The following is a 22,500-nucleotide window of genomic DNA, read 5'->3' as shown; positions in this document are numbered from 1 at the left end:
AAAGGGTGTCATTAACCATCAAAAAGATCCATTAATCATGTATATATGACACACACACACACACACACACACACACACACACACACACACACACACACTAGGTGTGGGGAAATGCGTCCTCTGCTTTTGACCCATTCTCTTGTTCACCCCCTGGGAGGTGAGGGGAGCAGTGGGCAGCAGTGGTGGCCGCGCTCTGGAATCCTTTTTGGTGATTTAACCCCCAATTCCAACCCTTGATGCTGAGTGCCAAGCAGGATGTAAAGGCTCTCATTTTATAGTCTTTGGTATGACTCGGCCAGGGTTTGAACTCACGGCCACCTAGTTTGAGGGCGGACAATCTAACCACTAGGCCACTGAGTAGGTTGAAGCTTCAATGAGCACCATCATGGTTTTTCTCCGTGCAACACCATGCGTTTCTCCAGGTCACTTGCCGGGGACGCATAGCTCGGTTGGTAGAGCGTCTGTGCCAGCAACTTGAGGGTTGCAGGTTCGATTCCCGCTTCCGCCATCCTAGTCACTGCCGTTGTGTCCTTGGGCAAGACACTTTACCCACCTGCTCCCAGTGCCACCCACACTGGTTTAAATGTAACTTAGATATTGGGTTTCACTATGTCAAGCGCTTTGAGTCACTAGAGAAAAGCGCTATATAAATATAAATTTACAAATTCACTTGTGTGTGAGTAACCACAAGACCACTGAGCGGGTCATGGTGGTTCTTTGAAAGTCCCATAAGAAGAAGATAGAGAAAAAGAAGAATCTTATCGACTACGGCGCCGGCATGGACTACAAAGGCGGACGCACAGCATTTTTTCAGATCCCCAATACAGATAACACGTACCAGAAGGTCTTTGGTATGACTCGGCCAGGGTTTGAACTCACAACCTACCCATCTCAGGCCGGACACTCTAACCACTAGGCCACTGAGTAGGTTGAAGCTTCAATGAGCACCATCATGGTTTTTCTCCGTGCAACACCATGCATTTCTCCAGGTCACTTGCCGGGGACGGCATAGCTCGGTTGGTAGAGCGTCTGTGCCAGCAACTTGAGGGTTGCAGGTTCGATTCCCTCTTCCGCCATCCTAGTCACTGCCCTTGTGTCCTTGGGCAAGACACTTTACCCACCTGCTCCAGTGCCACCCACACTGGTTTAAATGTAACTTAGATATTGGGTTTCACTGTGTAAAGCGCTTTGAGTCACTAGAGAAAAGCGCTATATAAATATAAATGTACAAATTCACTTGTGTGTGAGTAACCACAAGACCACTGAGTGGGTCATGGTGGTTCCTTTGAAAGTCCCATAAGAAGAAGATAGAGAAAAAGGAGAATCTTATCGACTACGGTGCCCACACAGACTACAAAGGCGGACGCACAGCATTTTTTCAGATCCCCAATACAGATAACACGTACCAGAAGGTCTTTGGTATGACTCGGCCAGGGTTTGAACTCACAACCTACCCATCTCAGGCCGGACACTCTAACCACTAGGCCAGAGTAGGTTGAAGCTTCAATGAGCACCATCATGGTTTTTCTCCGTGCAACACCATGCATTTCTCCAGGTCACTTGCCGGGGACGGCATAGCTCGGTTGGTAGAGCGTCTGTGCCAGCAACTTGAGGGTTTCAGGTTCGATTCCCGCTTCAGCCATCCTAGTCACTGCCGTTGTGTCCTTGGGCAAGACGCTTTACCCACCTGCTCCCAGTACCACCCACACTGGTTTAAATGTAACTCAGATATTGGGTTTCACTATGTAAAGCGCTTTGAGTCACTAGAGAAAAGCGCTATATAAATATACATTTACAAATTCACTTGTGTGTGAGTAACCACAAGACCACTGAGCGGGTCATGGTGGTTCCTTTGAAAGTCCCATAAGAAGAAGATAGAGAAAAAGGAGAATCTTATCGACTACGGCGCCCACACAGACTACAAAGGCAGACGCACAGCATTTTTTCAGATCCCCAATACAGATAACACGTACAAGAAGGTCTTTGGTATGACTCGGCCAGGGTTTGAACTCACAACCTACCCATCTCAGGCCGGACACTCTAACCACTAGGCCACTGAGTAGGTTGAAGCTTCAATGAGCACCATCATGGTTTTTCTCCGTGCAACACCATGCATTTCTCCAGGTCACTTGCCGGGGACGGCATAGCTCGTTTGGTAGAGCGTCTGTGCCAGCAACTTGAGGGTTGCAGGTTCAATTCCCGCTTCCGCCATCCTAGTCACTGCCGTTGTGTCCTTGGGCAAGACACTTTACCCACCTGCTCCCAGTGCCACCCACACTGGTTATTATTATAAATTATTTTGCATATTTCACACAAATTTGTACGTAACTACTGAGGACCATTAAAAAAAAAAAAAAAAAGGTTCAAATTAATATGTCATGTTACAGCCATGTTTTATGGGCCAACGCTTAAAATCACAAGAGGCATCTTCAGTATGGATCTGACTATTAGTTAAAAATGTTTCCCTTTAAGGGACCTGTTTATTTGTCCCCATACCGTCAGAGGTCCCCTCAAGGTGTGTAAACAGAGCGATGTCCCCATTAAGTAAGCATAGCAAGAAAACACACACACGCACGCACACACACACACAGGTTATCATTTGGAATGGGGACCAAGTTTTGGATCATGACTTGTGGGGACCTGACTTTCTACAGGTTGTGAAGTCATAAACTAAATGGTGTAAAATGTCTACTGTCCAGTTAGCTCACACACGTCTTTAAATCTCTGGATTGATGAAGTTTTGTGCTGTTCAGACTTACTGGGGACCCTGGGGAAAAAGACTTAATATGCTTCATGGGGACCAAATTCAAATTATTTTGCATATTTCACACACATTTGTACTAACTACTGAGGACCATTTAAACAAAACAAAAAAAAGTTCAAATTAAATATGTCATGTTACAGCCATGTTTTATGGGCCAACGCTTAAAATCCCAAGAGGCATCTTCAGAATGGATCTGACTATTATTTATTTGTCCCCATACCGTCAGAGGTCCCCTCAAGGTGTGTAAACAGAGCGATATCCCCATTAAGTAAGCATTGCCAGAAAACACACACACACACACACACACACACACACACACACACACACACACACACACACACACACACACACACACACACACACACACACACTGTCATCACCTGGGAGCTGATGTGGGGTGCTGGTGTGTGTATGAGATGGATTGTCGCAGGTGTAATTAGAACTGTTGAGTGTGTGTGTGTGTGTGTGTGCGTGCGTGTGTGTGTGTGTGTGCATGCGCCATCTGCTCCTGACAAGTGATGGCTGTGTCCTCAGGCTGTCATTCCTCACTTACTAAAAGTGCACCAATCGGATATCACACAGGAAATTACACACACAACAAAAAACCACAAGTCAAAAGTGATATGAACATCGAGTCTTCACAACGCAGACAAAACACACATTGTGAGATGGACCCGTGGCTACTTGTGTCACGTGGCATGTTGCAGCGTGTTGCAGCATGTTGCAAGGCATCCACCTGCACATTGCAGTAAACATCCATCATCAGGTAAGCTGTTGAAATAAAAAAAGGAGTGTGCATATCTTTAAGAGAGACTTACTTGCAGAAGTAATAATACAGAAAGCAAAGCGTTAAGGCTATTCAAGCACATCGGGGGGTCAGCAACCTGCGGACCCTTTTGCCAAGGGAGAACTTGTGCAACTTCAGAGAATACAACATGTTGTATATTACTTATATATTATTTATATATTTATTAAAGTCCATCCATCCTCTTCCGCTTATCCGAGGACGGGTCACGGGGGCAACAGCCTAAGCAGGGAAACCCAGACTTCCCTCTCCCCAACCACTTCGTCTAGCTCTTCCCGGGGGATCCCGAGGCGTTCCCAGGCCAGCCGGGAGACATAGTCTTCCCAACGTGTCCTGGGTCTTCCCCGTGGCCTCCTACCGGTTGGACGTGCCCTAAACACCTCCCTAGGGAGGCGTTCGGGTGGCATCCTGACCAGATGCCCGAACCACCTCATCTGGCTCCTCTCCATGTGGAGGAGCAGCGGCTTTACTTTGAGTTCCTCCCGGATGGCAGAGCTTCTCACCCTATCTCTAAGGGAGAGACCCAAACTCATTTGGGCCGCTTGTACCCGTGATCTTATCCTTTCAGTCATAACCCAAAGCTCATGACCATAGGTGAGTATGGGAACGTAGATCGACCGGTAAATTGAGAGCTTTGCCTTCCGGCTCAGCTCCTTCTTCACCACAACAGATCGGTACAACGTCCGCATTACTGAAGACGCCGCACCGATCCGCCTGTCGATCTCACGATCCACTCTTCCCTCACTCGTGAACAAGACTCCTAGGTACTTGAACTCCTCCACTTGGGGCAGGGTCTCCTCCCCAACCCGGAGATGGCATTCCACCCTTTTCCGGGCGAGAACCATGGACTCGGACTTGGAGGTGCTGATTCTCATTCCGGTCGCTTCACACTCGGCTGCAGAGCTGAAGATCCCGGTCAGATGAAGCCAACAGGACCACATCATCTGCAAAAAGCAGAGACCTAATCCCGTGGTCACCAAACCGGAACCCTTCAACGCCTTAACTGCGCCTAGAAATTCCGTCCATAAAAGTTATGAACAGAATCTTTATTAAAGTCATAAAAACAAAAGTAAACATTTCCACATCAGACCGACCTAAAAGCTGCAGTACGATACCACAAAGTGTTCTTTTTCTTTCTCTGGAGAGCAGTAAAAGGTAAAATCATTAAAGGTGAGTTTAAATATCACTAATGAGAGAAAAACAAAAATTAGAGTTGCAAATGAAGAAATGAGCCGTGCAGAAACAAAGAAGCTGCAGGCTGTTAGACATGTGGCAGTTAACCATGCAGCCATACTACCATGCAGCCATACAACCATGCAGCCGTGCAACCATGCGGCCATAACTACCGTGCAGCCATACAACCATGCGGCCATACTACCATGCAGCCATACAACCATGCAGCCATACAACCATGCAGCCATACTACCATGCAGCCATACAACCATGCGGCCATACTACCATGCAGCCATACAACCATGCAGCCATACTACCATGCAGCCGTACAACCATGCAGCCATACTACCATGCAGCCATACAACCATGCGGCCATACTACCATGCAGCCATACAACCATGCAGCCGTGCAACCATGCGGCCATAACTACCGTGCAGCCATACAACCATGCGGCCATACTACCATGCAGCCATACAACCATGCAGCCATACAACCATGCAGCCATACTACCATGCAGCCATACAACCATGCGGCCATACTACCATGCAGCCATACAACCATGCAGCCATACTACCATGCAGCCGTACAACCATGCAGCCATACTACCATGCAGCCATACAACCATGCGGCCATACTACCATGCAGCCATACAGCCATACTACCATGCAGCCATACAACCATGCGGCCATATTACCATGCAGCCATACAACCATGCAGCCATACTACCATGCGGCCATACAACCATGCGGCCGTGCAACCATGCAGCCATACTACCATGCAGCCATACAACCATGCGGCCATACTACCATGCAGCCATACAGCCATACTACCATGCAGCCATACAACCATGCGGCCATATTACCATGCAGCCATACAACCATGCAGCCATACAACCATGCGGCCATACAACCATGCGGCCATACTACCATGCAGCCATACAACCATGCAGCCATACTACCATGCAGCCATACAACCATGCAGCCATACTACCATGCAGCCATACAACCATGCGGCCATACTACCATGCAGCCATACAACCATGCAGCCATACTACCATGCAGCCATACTACCATGCAGCCATACAACCATGCAGCCATACTACCATGCAGCCATACAACCATGCAGCCATACTACCATGCAGCCATACAACCATGCGGCCATACTACCATGCAGCCATACTACCATGCAGCCATACAACCATGCAGCTATACTACCATGCAGCCATACAACCATGCGGCCATACTACCATGCAGCCATACAACCATGCAGCCATACTACCATGCAGCCATACAACCATGCAACCATACTATCATGCAGCCATACAACCATGCGGCCATACTACCATGCGGCCATACAACCATGCAGCCATACTACCATGCAGCCATACTACCATGCAGCCGTACAACCATGCGGCCGTGCAACCATACGGCCATACTACCATGCAGCCATACTACCATGCAGCCATACAACCATGCAGCCATACTACCATGCAGCCATGCGGCCGTGCAGCCAGTCACACAACGAGACACCTTCCACAGACATAAAACACTTTTCTTTTTTTGCAACTGCAAAGGGTGAAATTGCGACCAGGGAAGCAACATTCCTGTACATTTTGTCCATTGTGGGGCCTGGCTGGGGTTTAATCTGCACGATGGCGTCATGTATGATCCACCAACAGCTTTGTTGTGTATAATCTCATGTGTGGGATTTTTGATGTGATGAAAAACCTCGGTCCAGATGGTGTACCGGGCCAGGCCTAAATGCTGTGCTTGGAACTCCGGGATGTATTTGCAACATTGGGGAGAACGCACTGGGTTTACAAGTCCTGATTATGGTTCATACAGAGACTCCGCGTAGTCAGCTTTCATGTGGTTTTGCCATGAAAGAGATGATTCATGTGAGCTAATATCTGGTGTCGGCTTTCATGAAGCACACCTGTAAGATAACATTTAGGTGAAAGGGACAAAAAGACTTAAAGAAGGTCAAGTGGGGGCGGACAGAAAGGAGGACAGCAGCTTAAAGGGTGTAAAGGGGGGGAGAGAGAGAGATAGAGAGAGAGGGTCCACTCTGAGAGGAGACCACTAAGATAAAAATAAAGTGAGTGAAGTCCAAGTGTGTTTTCCCGTGTGTGTACAAGTGTGTTGGTGTTTGTTGGCGGCAGCACTGGCTTTAGTCCCAGCTGCAAAACGTTTGTCCTGCCAAAGTTTTACTGGGTCCTCTGCCATGCCAGGGTCACACACACACACACACACACACACACACACACACACACGCACACGCACGCACATTCTTGTATTTCTGACCTTCTTGAGACCTCCGAAAAATGCCTCCCTCTTTAGGACCAGCCTTTCTAGATATATAAAAATTTGTATTTACAATATTAATAATATATAGTTACTATGCACAAAACTCTACATGCCCCTAAAACTGACCAACACGCCGGATTGTAGTCAGCTGGAGGCGTGTCTTAATGAAATTAAACAATGGATGTCCGCTAATTTTTTGCAACTCAACGCCAAAAAAACGGAAATGCTGATTATCGGTCCTGCTAGACACCGACCTCAATTTAATAATACAACTCTAACATTTGACAATCAAACAATTAAACAAGGCGACACGGTAAAGAATCTGGGTATTATCTTCCACCCAACACTCTCCTTTGAGTCACACATTAAAAGCGTTACTAAAACGGCCTTCTTTCATCTCCGTAATATCGCTAAAATTCGTTCCATTCTGTCCACTAAAGACGCTGAGATCATTATCCATGCGTTTGTTACGTCTCGTCTCGACTACTGTAACGTATTATTTTGGGGTCTCCCCATGTCTAGCATTAAAAGATTACAGTTGGTACAAAATGCGGCTGCTAGACTTTTGACAAGAACAAGAAAGTTTGATCACATTACGCCTGTACTGGCTCACCTGCACTGGCTTCCTGTGCACTTAAGATGTGACTTTAAGGTGTTACTACTTACGTATAAAATACTACACGGTCTAGCTCCAGCCTATCTTGCCGATTGTATTGTACCATATGTCCCGGCAAGAAATCTGCGTTCAAAAGACTCCGGCTTATTAGTGATTTCCAAAGCCCAAAAAAAGTCTGCGGGCTATAGAGCGTTTTCATTTCGGGCTCCAGTACTCTGGAATGCCCTCCCGGTAACAGTTCGAGATGCCACCTCAGTAGAAGCATTTAAGTCTGACCTTAAAACTCATTTGTATACTCTAGCCTTTAAATAGACTCCCTTTTTAGACCAGTTGATCTGCCGTTTCTTTTCTTTTTTCTCCTATGTCCCACTCTCCCTTGTGGAGGGGGTCCGGTCCGATCCGGTGGCCATATACTGCTTGCCTGTGTATCGGCTGGGGACATCTCTGCGCTGCTGATCCGCCTCCGCTTGGGATGGTTTCCTGCTGGCTCCGCTGTGAACGGGACTCTCGCTGCTGTGTCGGATCCACTTTGGACTGGCATCTCGCGACTGTGTGGATCCATTATGGATTGAACTTTCACAGTATCATGTTAGACCCGCTCGACATCCATTGCTTTCCTCCTCTCCAAGGTTCTCATAGTCATCATTGTCACCGACGTCCCACTGGGTGTAAGTTTTCCTTGCCCTTATGTGGGCCTACCGAGGATGTGGTAGTGGTTTGTGCAGCCCTTTGAGACACTAGTGATTCAGGGCTATATAAGTAAACATTGATTGATTGATTGATAAGCGTATAGTTAATGTTTTTTTTTTATTTGTTTGTAATTGGTTTTCCATCTTCATTATTAAGTTATTACAATATGTCTCTAAATACATATTTATTTTGTTCCATCCATCCCAGTGACGTGCTGTCAGTGCCTCACCTGCCACCAGGTGGCTTAACTATGAGATGTTCCAAAACGAAGAAATAAAATAATTTTTTTTTTAATATTTCTCTTTTGGTTTATGCTTTCTATTTCATTTTGGTGTGGTTCCTGTATATTTAGATTTATTTTCATGGTCAAAATCGCGGAAATTCCATGTTTCCTGATCAAAACAATGCAGCAGGTGAGAAATGAGGCAGACACAGGCGGTGCCTCCACGACTACACACACTGTGTCTTGGGCGTGCGCGGGAGGGCGCGCATGCTTGTTGCCACATGGAAAAGGCAGGTCTTGAGGCAGCAGGTACCTCTGCCTCAAGGTAGGGGGCGATATATTGTCAACTTGCAGTTGAATGCCTCAGCAGTACTCTGACTGGCCACACTGGGAGAAGTGGGGGCGCTCAAGCTAGCAGACACAGGTCTCTCCAGCGGAAGACAGCATTTTTTTCTTTGAACTGTATTTATAACAAACGTGGCATTTTTATTACAGTAAGCCAGCGTTTGTGGGTGTTTTTTGTCAGATGCAAAAATATTGCTTAATTTCTTGGAATGAAATTGAACAAAATAAATGTGTCTGCCAATATGGAGGATTATATACTGTATCCAAGATGAAATACTTCTGTAAACTGGACTAAAAGTGCACTTTAATTGAGTGTTGTTTTGATATGTCATCTTAGTGACATCATGCACAAAAGTGCACTAATAGCTTGTTTTAAAATATCTCTGACAATCTTGCACTTTGTTTTGAAATGACATGAATGTTTGTGCCACTGCTTAATAACTGTTTAATAAATAAACTTTTGTGTAAAGGTGCACAAAAATTTTGGTTCGGTACGTACCTCGGTTCAGCGGTCACGGATCGGTTCATTTTCGGTACAGTAAGAAAACAACAAAATATACATTTTTTGGTTATTTATTTACCAAATTTGCAAAATCTTCCACCAAAAATATTTTTCTTAGTGGAATATTTGATGTGAAGTAATGGGAAACTTGGATAGGTCAATAATTCATAACAACATTGATTTTGATTCAATATTATGTTTTGAGCAATGACAGTTTAAAAGAAAAAAAACAGCTTTGTTTAATTAGTCAACGTTGCAACTTTTTCTAAATTACATTTAGATTCTAAACTTTTTTATTTTACTTTTGTTTATGTTTTTTTTTAATTTTAATAGTATTTTTAGAATGTGCCGTGGGCCTTTGAAACATTATCTGTGGGCCGCAAATGGCTTCCGGGGCGCACTTTTGAGATAGTATAGATAATAAAAAATTAAATCTGATAAATCTATGGTTAAAAAGCAGAGCTCGCGACGCATGTGCTTTTATCATAACTCTCTCGCTCTCTCTGCCCCTCCCTCACAATTTGTCTTGTTTTTAACCCCTTTTTAACCCTGAACGTACATTGAAAATACACACAACCCTAACTTAAAATGCCTGACTTTTGAGGCATTTAAGAAACTCCACCCTGACAGCCCTGCGAAAGAGGACATGTCCGGTGAAAAGAGGACGTATAGTCGGTCTATCCAAGGCTGGTCGCTGCTAGAATGCCGTGTGTTGTGCCTCGGTGTGCATTGTTTACACAACGTGCGGTACGCTACTTAATATGTCCGTGTGGAAACTCGTTCGGTACACCTCCGACCCGAACCGAAACCCCCGTATTGAAACAGTTGAATACAAATACACGTACCGTTACACCCCTACTTAGTTGTGATTTCCCTCTCTGCATGAAATTTTAAAATTGTCATGTTTGTGTGATCAGGTTTTGTTTTAGTCATGTTCTGTTTTGGTTTTTTTGGACACTCAGTTCCTGTTTTTGCACTTCCTTGTTTGTTTTGTTTCCATGACTACCCATTAGTTTTCGCCTGTCCTCATGTCACGCACCTGTCTGACATTTTGCAATCGCGCACCTGTTTTCACTGATCATGTCCCTGCTATTTAAGCCAGTCTGTTTCTGTCGTTCGTCCTGTCAACATCACCACCTATCACCTGCTACGCACCTTGTAATGAACCATGCCAATGATCCATGTCCCGTTCTCCTTCCGTTCCACGTAAGCTTTTCGTTATTCATGCCATAGTGCAAGTTTTTGTTTTATGTTCATAGTTTTGCCTTAGTGCAAGTTTTGTTTTCACTGCCAAGTTTTTGTATCTCCTTGTAGGCGCCATTTGTTGGTTCCTGTTTTTTATTAGTTGTAGTGTTACAATAAAAGACGTCTCTACCTTCACGCCGTGTCCACTCCATTTGCTTTTCACCTCGGGAAAACAATCCACGCCCAAGTCCAAGTCGTGACAAAAAAGTAGCATATATTAATGCAGTATGAAGAAGAATGTTTGAATGTAGACACATAGAATCATCATACTGCTGTGATTATATGCATCAAGTGTTCATTCAAGGCTAAGGAAAAATATCGCGATATATATCGTGTATTGTGACATGGCCCAAAAATATCGAGATATTAAAAAAAATCCATATCGCCCAGCCCAACTGGTAACAATACCAAAATATCGGTATGTGGACAACCCCAGACCAGATTATGGAAGCAAAAGCATAGAGTCAACACGGCCTAAAGGGAACGATGTGTGAGAAACAGGTGACACCAAGACGGTGATGACTGCATTTGTTGCAGACCCAGATGAGGGAAGGGGGGGAGAGAGAGAGAGGGAGAGAGAGAGAAGGAGGGGAGGGAGGATCAGTGAGCCCTGCAAGCATGCAAGGATCAAGCAACAGAAGGCAAAGGAAAAGAGAGCAGTGAAGACTTGCTGAGGACTAAAGGATTATTGGAAATGTGAGAAGACACGGAGAGGAGAGAACCCTATGGAGTACCGGCAGAGAAGTAAGTGTGTGTGGTATTTTACACGCCTCAAAGCATGGCTGGGATTTGAAGAGCGAGCGGGGGAACGCCGACAGAAACACGTATAAAGAAACGTCAAAGTCCACGGAGAGTGACTTCTCCCGCAGAGTGTGGTCGCGATCATGCCTGGCGTTGGCGCACCACGATCATGCCTGGCGTTGTCGGGGTTTGTTATCCACACACGGACTCCGGCGGGATCCAGATGTTCTCCACCTTGTGGGTGGGTGTAAGAGGCAGAGCGGCGAATGTGCAGGTCAGCTGATTGCTATTAAAAGCCCACGTGCCGACCGCTAGATATGGGATTATATGGCGGGGCTGGTGCACTAACGCAGGCGGGCTGCTGGAGGAAGTCAGCAAGTCAGGACTGTGTGTTTGGAGGAACAGCGGGAGTTGCTTTACGTCCCTGAAGTTACAGTCCAGGCTGATGGAGCCCAGCAGGGATAATCACTGGACCTCAAGGTAGCCGTTTCTACCTTTTCCAGGTGCAAAATGTTGTCAAGGGTACACGAGCAGTACTTTTGAGGGTCCTGATGGAGGTAGAACAGGGGTGCCCATTACGTCGATCGCGAGCTACCAGTCGACCGCGGGGGGTGTGTCAGTCGATCTCCAGCCAGGCTTTAAAAAAAAAATAGACCTAAAAATGAGTGATCATCAATCTTCACCAAGACGTCACTTAAATGACATTCACGGTACCGGAGGGTCTTGTGAGATGACGCTGGCTGCTGCAAGATCATTATTATGAAAATATGACCGAGAGGAAGGCGAGAAACACTTTTTATTTCAACAGACTCTCGCGCCGTACCTTCCGTCAAAACTCTAAAGGCCGACTGCACATTTCCTATCTTCACAATAAAAGCCCTGCTTCATGCTGCCTGCGCTAACTAAATACAGAGTCTCGGAAAACTGGCGTGCACAAGCGATCCCTCAGAAAGCTGGCGTGCACATCACTTGTGCACGCCAGCTTTCTGAGACTCTTATTTTGTTAGCGCAGGCAGCATGAAGCAGGGCTTTTATTGTGAAGATAGGAAATGTGCATTCGGCCTTTAGAGTTTTGACGGAAGGGACGGCGCGAAAGTCTGTTGAAATAAAAAGTGTTTCTCGCCTTCCTCTCTGTCATTTTTTCATAATAATGAACTGGCAGCAGCCAGCGTCATCTCACAAGACCCTCGGGTGCCGTGAATGTCAATCAAGCAAGCTACGGAATTTGCCGCCAATGTTTTTTTTGTAAAGTGTATGGAAGCTGGATGAATTAGATGCCAAAAACCAACCACTTTCATGTGGTATTGTACAGAAAGGACAACTTTTTTTCTCCTCCATTTGAAAATGTGGGCGTTCTCATCATTACTGTCTGATTCCAATCAATGCAAGTCATCAGAATCAGGTAATACACCAACTTATATTCTTGTCTTTGTGAAAGAAAGACATCTATATGTGTTACACATGCTTGTATTATCATTAAACACATTTAACTTGATTACAAAAATGTCTCTTTCATAAATAAATAAATATAAATGATATATATAAATGAGGTAGATCCCCTCGAGTTGGTCAATTGAAAAGTAGCTCGCCTGCAGAAAAAGTGTGGGCACCCCTGAGGTAGAATGTTGTCAAGGGTACATGAGCAGTACTTTTGAGGGTCCTGATAATAATAATAATAATAATAGATTTTATTTGTAAAAAGCACTTCACGTTGAGCAAACAACCTCAAAGTGCCACAGTGTAAAAAAAAATAGTAATAATAAAAAATAAATAAAATATAAAACTAGAAACAGCCCAAAGGCTACAACCAGCATGCATGTCTATAGAAAGTTTTTTTTTAAAAAGATGGGTTTTTAAGCCTTTTTTAAAAGCATCCACAGTCTGAGGTGCCCTCAGGTTGTCAGGGAGAGCGTTCCACAGACTGATGGAGGTAGAATGTTGTCAAGGGTACACGAGCAGTACTTTTGAGGGTCCTGATGGAGGTAGAATGTTGTCAAGGGTACGCGAGCAGTACTTTTGAGGGTCCTGATGGAGGTAGACTTAGGCACAGTGGAATCCTATAACCTCAGGTTTTTTTGTTTTGATTTATAAAAATAACTGATCTGCATAGAAATGACCTGCTTGGGGTCAAACTGATGTTAGTTTAGTCGTCCCGTGTTTATCGTTTAGTTCCGGACATGACCGCAACATTTTAACGATCATCGAATATAAATAACATATTCTCATAATGAAGAAATGAAAAAAAAACAAGTTTACTACTTTCTTAAAGCATTTTTCAACATTATGAGAGCCCGCTAAACATGAAGTAAAACCCTTTAGTCACCCTTAAAAGTATCCTAATCCAATATGGTAATGCTTTATGTGGCTGAGCCAATCAGTGATCACTTTACTGAACGGTGCATTCTGATTGGTTTGGTCTCCTGCTGTGGTCAAGACTGCTGTAGTATTGATATCTTCATCAAAATGTTGTTGAAAATGCTTTTAAAAAAATGCAAATATGAAATGTGGTGAAGCTGCAATGTTTGTTTGGGTGTCGCTGGTGCCTATCTCAGCTACAATCTGGCGGAAGGCGGAGTACACCCTGGACAAGTCGCCACCTCATCACAGGGCCAACACAGATAGACAGAAAACATTCATACACTAGGGCCAATATAGTGTTGCCAATCAACCTATCCCCAGATGCATGTCTTTGGAGGTGGGAGGGGCCTATCCCCAGGTGCATGTCTTTGGAAGTGGGAGGAAGCCGGAGTACCCGGAGGGAACCCACGCAGTCACGGGGAGGACATGCAAACTCCACACAGAAAGATCCCGAGCACATGTAACACATGTATAACATATGTATATATGCATAGGTATTAATACATATAATTACACATATTTGTATACCGTATACACATTAACATGTAAATATAAACATACATATACATGTATATATACATATATGTACATATGTATATATATATATATATATATATTAGGGGTGGGCAAATTAATGCGTTAATTAATCTATTAACGCCGACAATTATTTTATCGCACATTTGCGTATGTTGTTTACATGCTTTTATTTTGTTAACGCCTTTTCTTAACAAGATGGCATCTCCCGGATGTACTTCGGCGTCGAGGGGCTCTTGGTAAAGATGGAACATTTGGCAAAAATAGCGGACAATTCTGCAAATTTCCTGGCTGGCTTACAGCGTGGTCACTCCGGGATCACTTACGACCGCCAGACAATTCTGAATGTGGATAGATCGGGCCGTTTTGGACTGAATGACGCGTGCTTGCTAGACCGGCTAGCTAGCATGGGAATACTTTGCCGGCTACATCCAGCGGCCTGTGAAGCAGCGGAGTATATGTGTTGTCTGTCTATTTATGAATAATGCAGACCAGGAGTGTTGGCTGAGTTCTTAACGTTTGCTTTCAGAGCGTGCATATCACAACATACAAGATGCCGTCATGGCGACACAACCTATACCGGGCTACCGCGCATGCTCGTCACTCCTGTTGCATGCTGGGTAGGGTAGTTCTTTTATTCCCTGGCTCATAACATCACAATATAGTACCATGTATATGATGCGTTCAGTTTATCAAAGCACCAAGCAAACAATCGGAAAATTCCCATCATATCAATTCCTAGATATGGTCATAATTATTTTAAGTGCACTACGCAGAATAAACACAACATTATTAATATTGCTACTACGGATAATTGGATCAAAAATTCCCTAAAACAGCCCACTACCTATAATATAGGTTTTTTAAACATAAGATCCCTGATAAAAAAAAATGTTTCTGCTGTTACCTCAGAAATTGCCTGTTCAGATATTATGATTGTGGCTCAGAGATTTGTATGTAGATTATATTTATTTTCCATAACAAACAGGATAACTTAAATACCCTGGCAGTGGCAATAAGCTTAAATGTTTGTATTTACATTTTTGGAGTTGATTGTCATAAAATATGCTATTTAACTGCTACTGTTTAACAAGGACTGATTTAAATTGTGTTTGCACAACAAATGTTTTGGCGCTTTTGTTCATGTGGGAGAATATTCCAATAAAGGTGCACTACACACTACTTTTGAATTCATTATTGGGCTTTGCGTATACAATGCAGTTAATCGCAATTAATCAGAGAAATAGTGCGATTAACTTCGATTAAAATTTTTAATCGTTGCCCAGCCCTAATATATATATATATAAAATGGGTTGTACTTGTATAGCGCTTTTCTACCTTCAAGGTACTCAAAGCGCTTTGACACTACTTCCACATTCACACACACATTCACACACTGATGGAGGGAGCTGCCATGCAAGGCGCCAACCAGCACCCATCAGGAGCAAGGGTGAAGTGTCTTGCTCAGGACACAACGGACGTGACGAGGTTGGTACTAGGTGGGATTTGAACCAGGTTGCGCACGGCCACTCTCCCACTGCGCCACGCCGTCCCTATATATATATATATATATATATATATATATATATATATATACACACACACACACACACGTACATGTATATATAATTATATATACACTAAATTGGCCCTACTCTGTGAATATTGTCTGCCTATCTGTGTTGGTCCTGCGATGAGGTGGCGACTTGTCCAGGGTGTACGCCACCTTCTGGCTGAGTGCAGCTGGGATAGGCTCCAGTACCCCCCATGACCCCGAGCGGGACCGGCATTAGGAAGTGCATGGACGGATGGAAGGGGAATCGAAAACAGTTTCTTGTTCAGAACCAGTTCCCAGTGTGTCAATTCCTGAGAATCGCTGGACTTTTTGTCTCTTATGGATGTTTCAGGGCGGAGATGAATGACATCATGACCCGACATGGGTGGAGATGACATCATGAACCAAGGTGCTTACTGCTTAGTGACATCTGAAGCTCAAGATGGTCGAAACAAACACTAACATTTGACGAAATAGATAGCAACTGTGCTACTTGTAATAATTATAAGGCAGCTAGCAGAGGTGTGGACTCGGGACATGGGGAGACCCGAAAATAATACGTTACAGTAGTCGAGGCGAGACGTAACAAACGCATGGATAATGATCTCAGCGTCTTTAGTGGACAGAATGGAGCGAATTTTAGCGATATTACGGAGATGAAAGAAGGCCGTTTTAGTAACGCTTTTAATGTGTGCCTCAAAGGAGAGAGTTGGGTCGAAGATAATACCCAGATTCTTTACCGTGTCGCCTTGTTTAATTGTTTGGTTGTCCGATCCGGTGGCCATGTACTGCTCGCCTGTGTATTGGCTGGGGACATCTCTGCGCTGCTGATCCGCCTCCGCTTGGGATGGTTTCCTGCTGGCTCCGCTGTGAACGGGACTCTCGCTGCTGTGTTGGATCCGCTTTGGACTGGACTCTCGCGACTGTGTTGGATCCATTGTGGATTGAACTTTCACAGTATCATGTTAGACCCGCTCGACATCCATTGCTTTGAATGTTTATTTATACAGCCCCAAATCACAAATGTCTCAAAGGACTGCACAAATCATTACGACTACAACATCCTCGGAAGAACCCACAAAAGGGCAAGGAAAACTCACACCCAGTGGGCAGGGAGAATTCACATCCAGTGGGACGCTAGTGACAATGCTGACAATGAGAAACCTTGGAGAGGACCTCAGATGTGGGCAACCCCCCCCCTCTAGGGGACCAAAAGCAATGGATGTCGAGCGGGTCTAACATGATACTGTGAAAGTTCAATCCATAGTGGCTCCAAGACAGCAGTGAGAGTCCCGTCCACAGGAAACCATCTCAAGCGGATCAGCAGCGTAGAGATGTCCCCAACCGATACAGGCGAGCGGTCCATCCTGGGTCCCGACGAGCGGTCCATCCTGGGTCTCGACTCTGGACAGTCAGTACTTCATCCATGGTCATCGGACCGGACCCCCTCCAGAAGGGAGGGGGGGACATAGGAGAAAGAAAAGAAGCGGCAGATCAACTGGTCTAAAAAGGAGGTCTATTTAAAGGCTAGAGTATACAGATGAGTTTTAAGATGAGACTTAAATGCTTCTACTGAGGTAGCATCTCGAACTGTTACCGGGAGGGCATTCCAGAGTACTGGAGCCCGAACGGAAAACGCTCTATAGCCCGCAGACTTTTTTTGAGCTCTAGGAATCACTAATAAGCCGGAGTCTTTTGAACGCAGATTTCTTGCCGGGACATACGGTACAATACAATCGGCAAGATTGTATTGTACCGTAAGGTTCTCATAGTCATCATTGTCACCGACGTCCCACTGGGTGTGAGTTTTCCTTTCCTTGCCCTTATGTGGGCCTACCGAGGATGTCGTGGTGGTCTGTGCAGCCCTTTGAGACACTAGTGATTTAGGGCTATATAAGTAAACATTGATTGATGATTGATTGAGTCACATGACTTGGACTCGAGTCATGAATTTGATGACTTTAGAATCGACTTGACAACATTTAAAAAGACTTGCAACTCGACTAAGACTTTAACATCCATGACTTGTGACTTGACTTGGACTTGATTCTTTTGACTTGACATGACTTGCTACTTTCCCCAAAACGCAACGATTAAAAAGTTATTCAGGAACGCTCCGTATCTGTCCGTGTGTGCGATGACAGTGTGCGCGCTACCTGTCAGAACAACAGCCAATCAAATTACATCCCTGTTATTTTCGTCACACAGCATTCAGCCAATCAAATTGCATGAAAACCAACGAAGAGCTCTCAAACGACACGCCAGTGAGGAAAAGTTATGCCAAAAATGGTTTTGTTCGGGTATAAAAACTACGACTTGGTCAACAAAAAACAAATTGTCGTATGCAAAGTCTGCAGTCCGTTCGAAGATTACAGTCAGAGACGCAACAACTTCCAACTTCGTTCGACATTTGAAGTTGCACAAAGAAGGGTAAGAATGTAAGCTAACGTTTGTTGGCCGAGTAACGTAACTTTTATTTACTGTTTAGTTAAATCAGTGAGGCTGTTAACTCACTGCTAACGTGATAACCGTAGACATCTTATAAGTAGACGCAGCATCGACCACTCCTGCCTACTGGCGCAGACGAGACAAGACGAGCGGCCGCCATCTTGGAGTGGTGATCCCCTTCACTCAGTGCAATTCATTTGTCAGGAGCAAAGAACTGTCGGCGCATTTAATTCATTTTACCTCACTGAATACCACCGATATAATTACGCGCTTTTCGTCATACATGTAACCATGATAATTTTTTTGGCGTGTTCAAAGTTTGCTTAACAGTAATAGAATATTTTTATATGCTATAGGTAACCAGACGTACAAGATCAAAACTTGGAATAATAATCCCAAAAAGGGGGGAAAAAACGGTCAGCTATTTCTAAGTTGATAAAACAATAGCATTTAAGTCTCACCTTAAAACTCATTTGTATACTCTAGCCTTTAAATAGACTCCCTTTTTAGACCAGTTGATCTGCCGTTTCTTTTCTTTTTCTTCTATGTCCCACTCTCCCTTGTGGAGGGGGTCCGGTCCGATCCGGTGGCCATGTACTGCTTGCCTGTGTATCGGCTGGGGACATCTCTGCGATGCTGATCCGCCTCCGCTTGGGATGGTTTCCTGCTGGCTCCGCTGTGAACGGGACTCTCGCTGCTGTGTTGGATCCGCTTTGGACTGGACTCTCGCGACTTGTGGATTGAACTTTCACAGTATCATGTTAGACCCGCTCGACATCCATTGCTTTCCTCCTCTCCAAGGTTCTCATGGTCATCATTGTCACCGACGTCCCACTGGGTGTGAGTTTTCCTTGCCCTTATGTGGGCCTACCGAGGATGTCGTAGTGCAGCCCTTTGAGACACTAGTGATTTAGGGCTATATAAGTAAACATTGATTGATTGATGATTGATTAGGTTATACATACATGCATATATCCTACACAAACAATGTATGAATACATTAGATAGCTTTATATCTTATAGACTGTATTTCTGTTTCACTGGATTCAGAATAAAAGCAAATTATGTCTTACCCAACAAAGTTAGTATTTGAATATTGTTACTTGAAGACTTATTCCTGGTTACAGTTATACTGTTAAGAAAGTATTGTCTTATACTTTGCCTAAAATAAGAATGCATCATAATCAGTGGCGGCTGGTGAATTTTCCATAGGGCCGTGAATTCTAAATAGTACAACTCCGTCCCTAGTTATTTTCATGTATTTGTTATGTTATTCATGTGCACGTACACATCAACAAATACAGTATGAGAGGAGATCAATGAGCTAGGGTAAGAACAGGATAGAAACTGCTGATGAACTAGTTACAATGCAAAATGCCTTGGAAATACAATGTTAACACCTTTGTGCAAATAAGTACAGTTGCACTTGTTTTTTCAAATGTGTTCATTCTGTAAAGGGATGAGTTAAATGTTTAAAATAACTGGTTAATAGTACTATTATGAAGTGCAATGTCAGTACGATTTTTGTTATTATACTGTAAATACACACAGCGTTTTAAAAGCATACACAATCTGTGTAAATGTCTGTGGTTAAAAAGACTTGAAATGACTCGAAACTCAAAATGCAGGACTTGGGACTTGACTTGAGACTTTCCAGTCTTGACTTTGGACTTGACTCGGGACTTGCCTGTCTTGACTTGGGACTTGACTCGATACTCGAGGGCAAAGACTTGAGACTTACTTGTGACTTGCAAAACAATGACTTGGTCCCACCTCTGGCAGCTAGTCCATGAAGAGGAGGACATGCCAGCATTGTGCTGGAACATTTGAACACAGCATGCATTTATTATAAATGAAAGTCACGTTGCCATCTCATCCCTCCAGCAGTGAGAATACAACTGGAACTAACTAACACCCTCCTTATCATGTTGGCACTGTTGTGTGTTACATGCAAATAAATGCTTTACTTAGATGAGCATAAATGCAACTGAAATAGGCTCCAGCACCCCATGACATTGTTATCACCAGGAAAGATGAGATCACCTACCTAGGTTCCATTCTAGAGGCTAATCTTTCCTGTGATAAAATGGCAACCAAGGTCATCAAAAAGGTCAACCAAAGACCGAGATTCCTCTACAGAATCTCCTCTCTGGTCAACAAAAGCACCTTGAGGATTCTAGCGGGAACTCTCATTCAACCATTCTTCGATTACGGTTGCACCTCCTGGTACCCCAGCACCTCCAAAACCCTCAAATCTAGACTCCAAACATCCCAGAATAAGCTAATCCGGTTACTTTTAGACCTCCACCCCAGATCACACCTCAATCCAACCCACTTCTCCAAAGTGGGCTGGCTCAGGGTGGAGGACAGAGTCAAACAACTTGCACTGAGCCTGGTCTATAAAATCCGCTACACCTCCTTGATACCGAAGTACATGTCAAATTACTTCCTTAACGTAAATGACCCCCATAACCACAACACCAGGGGGAGCTCCACAAACCACGTTAAACCCAGATTCCGATCTAACAAAGGTCTTAACTCGTTCTCTTTCTATGCCACATCAATGTGGAATGCACTCCCAACAGGTATAAAAGTAAGTGCATCTCTATCCTCCTTCAAAACCGCTCTAAAACAACACCTCCAGGCAACTTCAACACTTTACTAATACCCTCCTCCATTCACATCCCATCTCCCCGGATTATAAACAACTCAAATGTACTTCTAATGTATATACTTGTTCTTATGCTATGTGAACTCACTATGTTCTCTGCTGGCTGTACATATCCTACTAAATAAGACCTACACTGTTTCAATGTCCACATTTCTCTGTTGATGCAATTGTTGATGACTGAAGTTCTGATATCAACCAAAGCTCCTCATCCCACCCCCCGGATTGTAAATAATGTAAATAATTCAATGTACATACTATGATGATTAACTTGTGTGATGACTGTTTTATGCTGATAGTATATATTTGTACCATGAATTGATTAACGTGGACCCCGACTTAAACAAGTTGAAAAACTTATTGGGGTGTTACCATTTAGTGGTCAATTGTACGGAATATGTACTGTACTGTGCAATCTACTAATAAAAGTATCAATCAATCAATCAATCAATGAGACGCCAAAAGGGACAAGCGGTAGAAAATGGATGAAGAGGTCACATTTGTTTGTGACGGAAAGTGTGGCATTTTGTGTAGTTGAATGCTCAATTGCAGTCAGAGAAAAGTTGCATTGAGTGAAACAATTGCCATGACTTGTTGAAAATCATGCAGACTGAATTTATAAAATTTTTTAGCTGTGATTTTGAAGCTGATTCAAAGAAAATAAATGCAAATCGACAGATGTTTTTCCCCCAGATATTCAGCCTGCACATTCATTATTTGATGTGTCTTTCACCAACCAGTCTTACATTTGACTCTTCTAGCTCCCACATTTTGTGTTATCCTGACGGAGCGAAATCAGGACGAGTCCCTCAGTAAAGAAGGTTGTGATGGAGAGGATGGAGGCAACCAGCAGACAGGATGAGTGCCAGGACAGAGAGATGAGAAGATGATGGAGTGGCACAAAAAAAAAAGAGTGCAGGGAGAAATGAGAAAAGAGCCATGAAAAGATGAAGCAAAGCAAAACTGGTCTTTGCCTCACGTAGGAATTCAACTGCTTTTGTCGGCGGCTTTCATATTTCACTGCTTCTCTGCTTGTCTTGGTAGCTAACGGCTCATAAAGAAGTGTCCCGCATAAATCGAAAGAAAACATAATTTTTTTTTCTTTGAAATGCCGCCGGGGTGCTAATTGATTTAAACCAGGGGTGCCCACACTTTTTCTGCAGGCGAGCTACTTTTCAATTGACCAACTCGAGGGGATCTACCTCATTTATATATATCATTTATATTTATTTATTTATGAAAGAGACATTTTTGTAAACAAGTTAAATGTGTTTAATGATAATACAAGCATGTGTAACACATATAGATGTCTTTCTTTCACAAAGACAAGAATATAAGTTGGTGTATTACCTGATTCTGATGACTTGCATTGATTGGAATCAGACAGTAATGATGATAACGCCCACATTTTGAAATGGAGGAGAAAAAAAGTTGTCCTTTCTGTACAATACCACATGAAAGTGGTTGGTTTTTGGCATCTAATTCATCCAGCTTCCATACACTTTACAAGAAAAACATTGGCGGCAA

The 22,500-nt window shown here is 43.9% G+C and overlaps 2 protein-coding genes across 2 annotated transcripts in view; one reads left to right on the top strand and one right to left on the bottom strand.

Annotated features, from left to right (window-relative positions):
• Positions 1 to 22,500, bottom strand: part of LOC133552549 (dedicator of cytokinesis protein 2-like) — a 393,779-nt gene that overhangs the window by 109,209 nt on the left and 262,070 nt on the right. The window lies entirely within an intron of this gene.
• Positions 11,261 to 22,500, top strand: part of LOC133552550 (uncharacterized) — a 77,197-nt gene continuing 65,957 nt past the window's right edge. The window contains exon 1 of the mRNA XM_061899790.1: positions 11,261 to 11,413. The gene's annotated coding sequence lies outside the window, so the exon portion shown is untranslated. The remainder of the gene's footprint in view (positions 11,414 to 22,500) is intronic.

This window comes from Nerophis ophidion, linkage group LG05 (assembly GCF_033978795.1).
Source record: "Nerophis ophidion isolate RoL-2023_Sa linkage group LG05, RoL_Noph_v1.0, whole genome shotgun sequence".
Classification (NCBI taxonomy): Eukaryota; Metazoa; Chordata; class Actinopteri; order Syngnathiformes; family Syngnathidae; genus Nerophis; species Nerophis ophidion.
The sequence above is the reverse complement of the archived record's forward strand: the minus strand, read 5'-3'. Positions and strand labels throughout refer to the sequence as shown.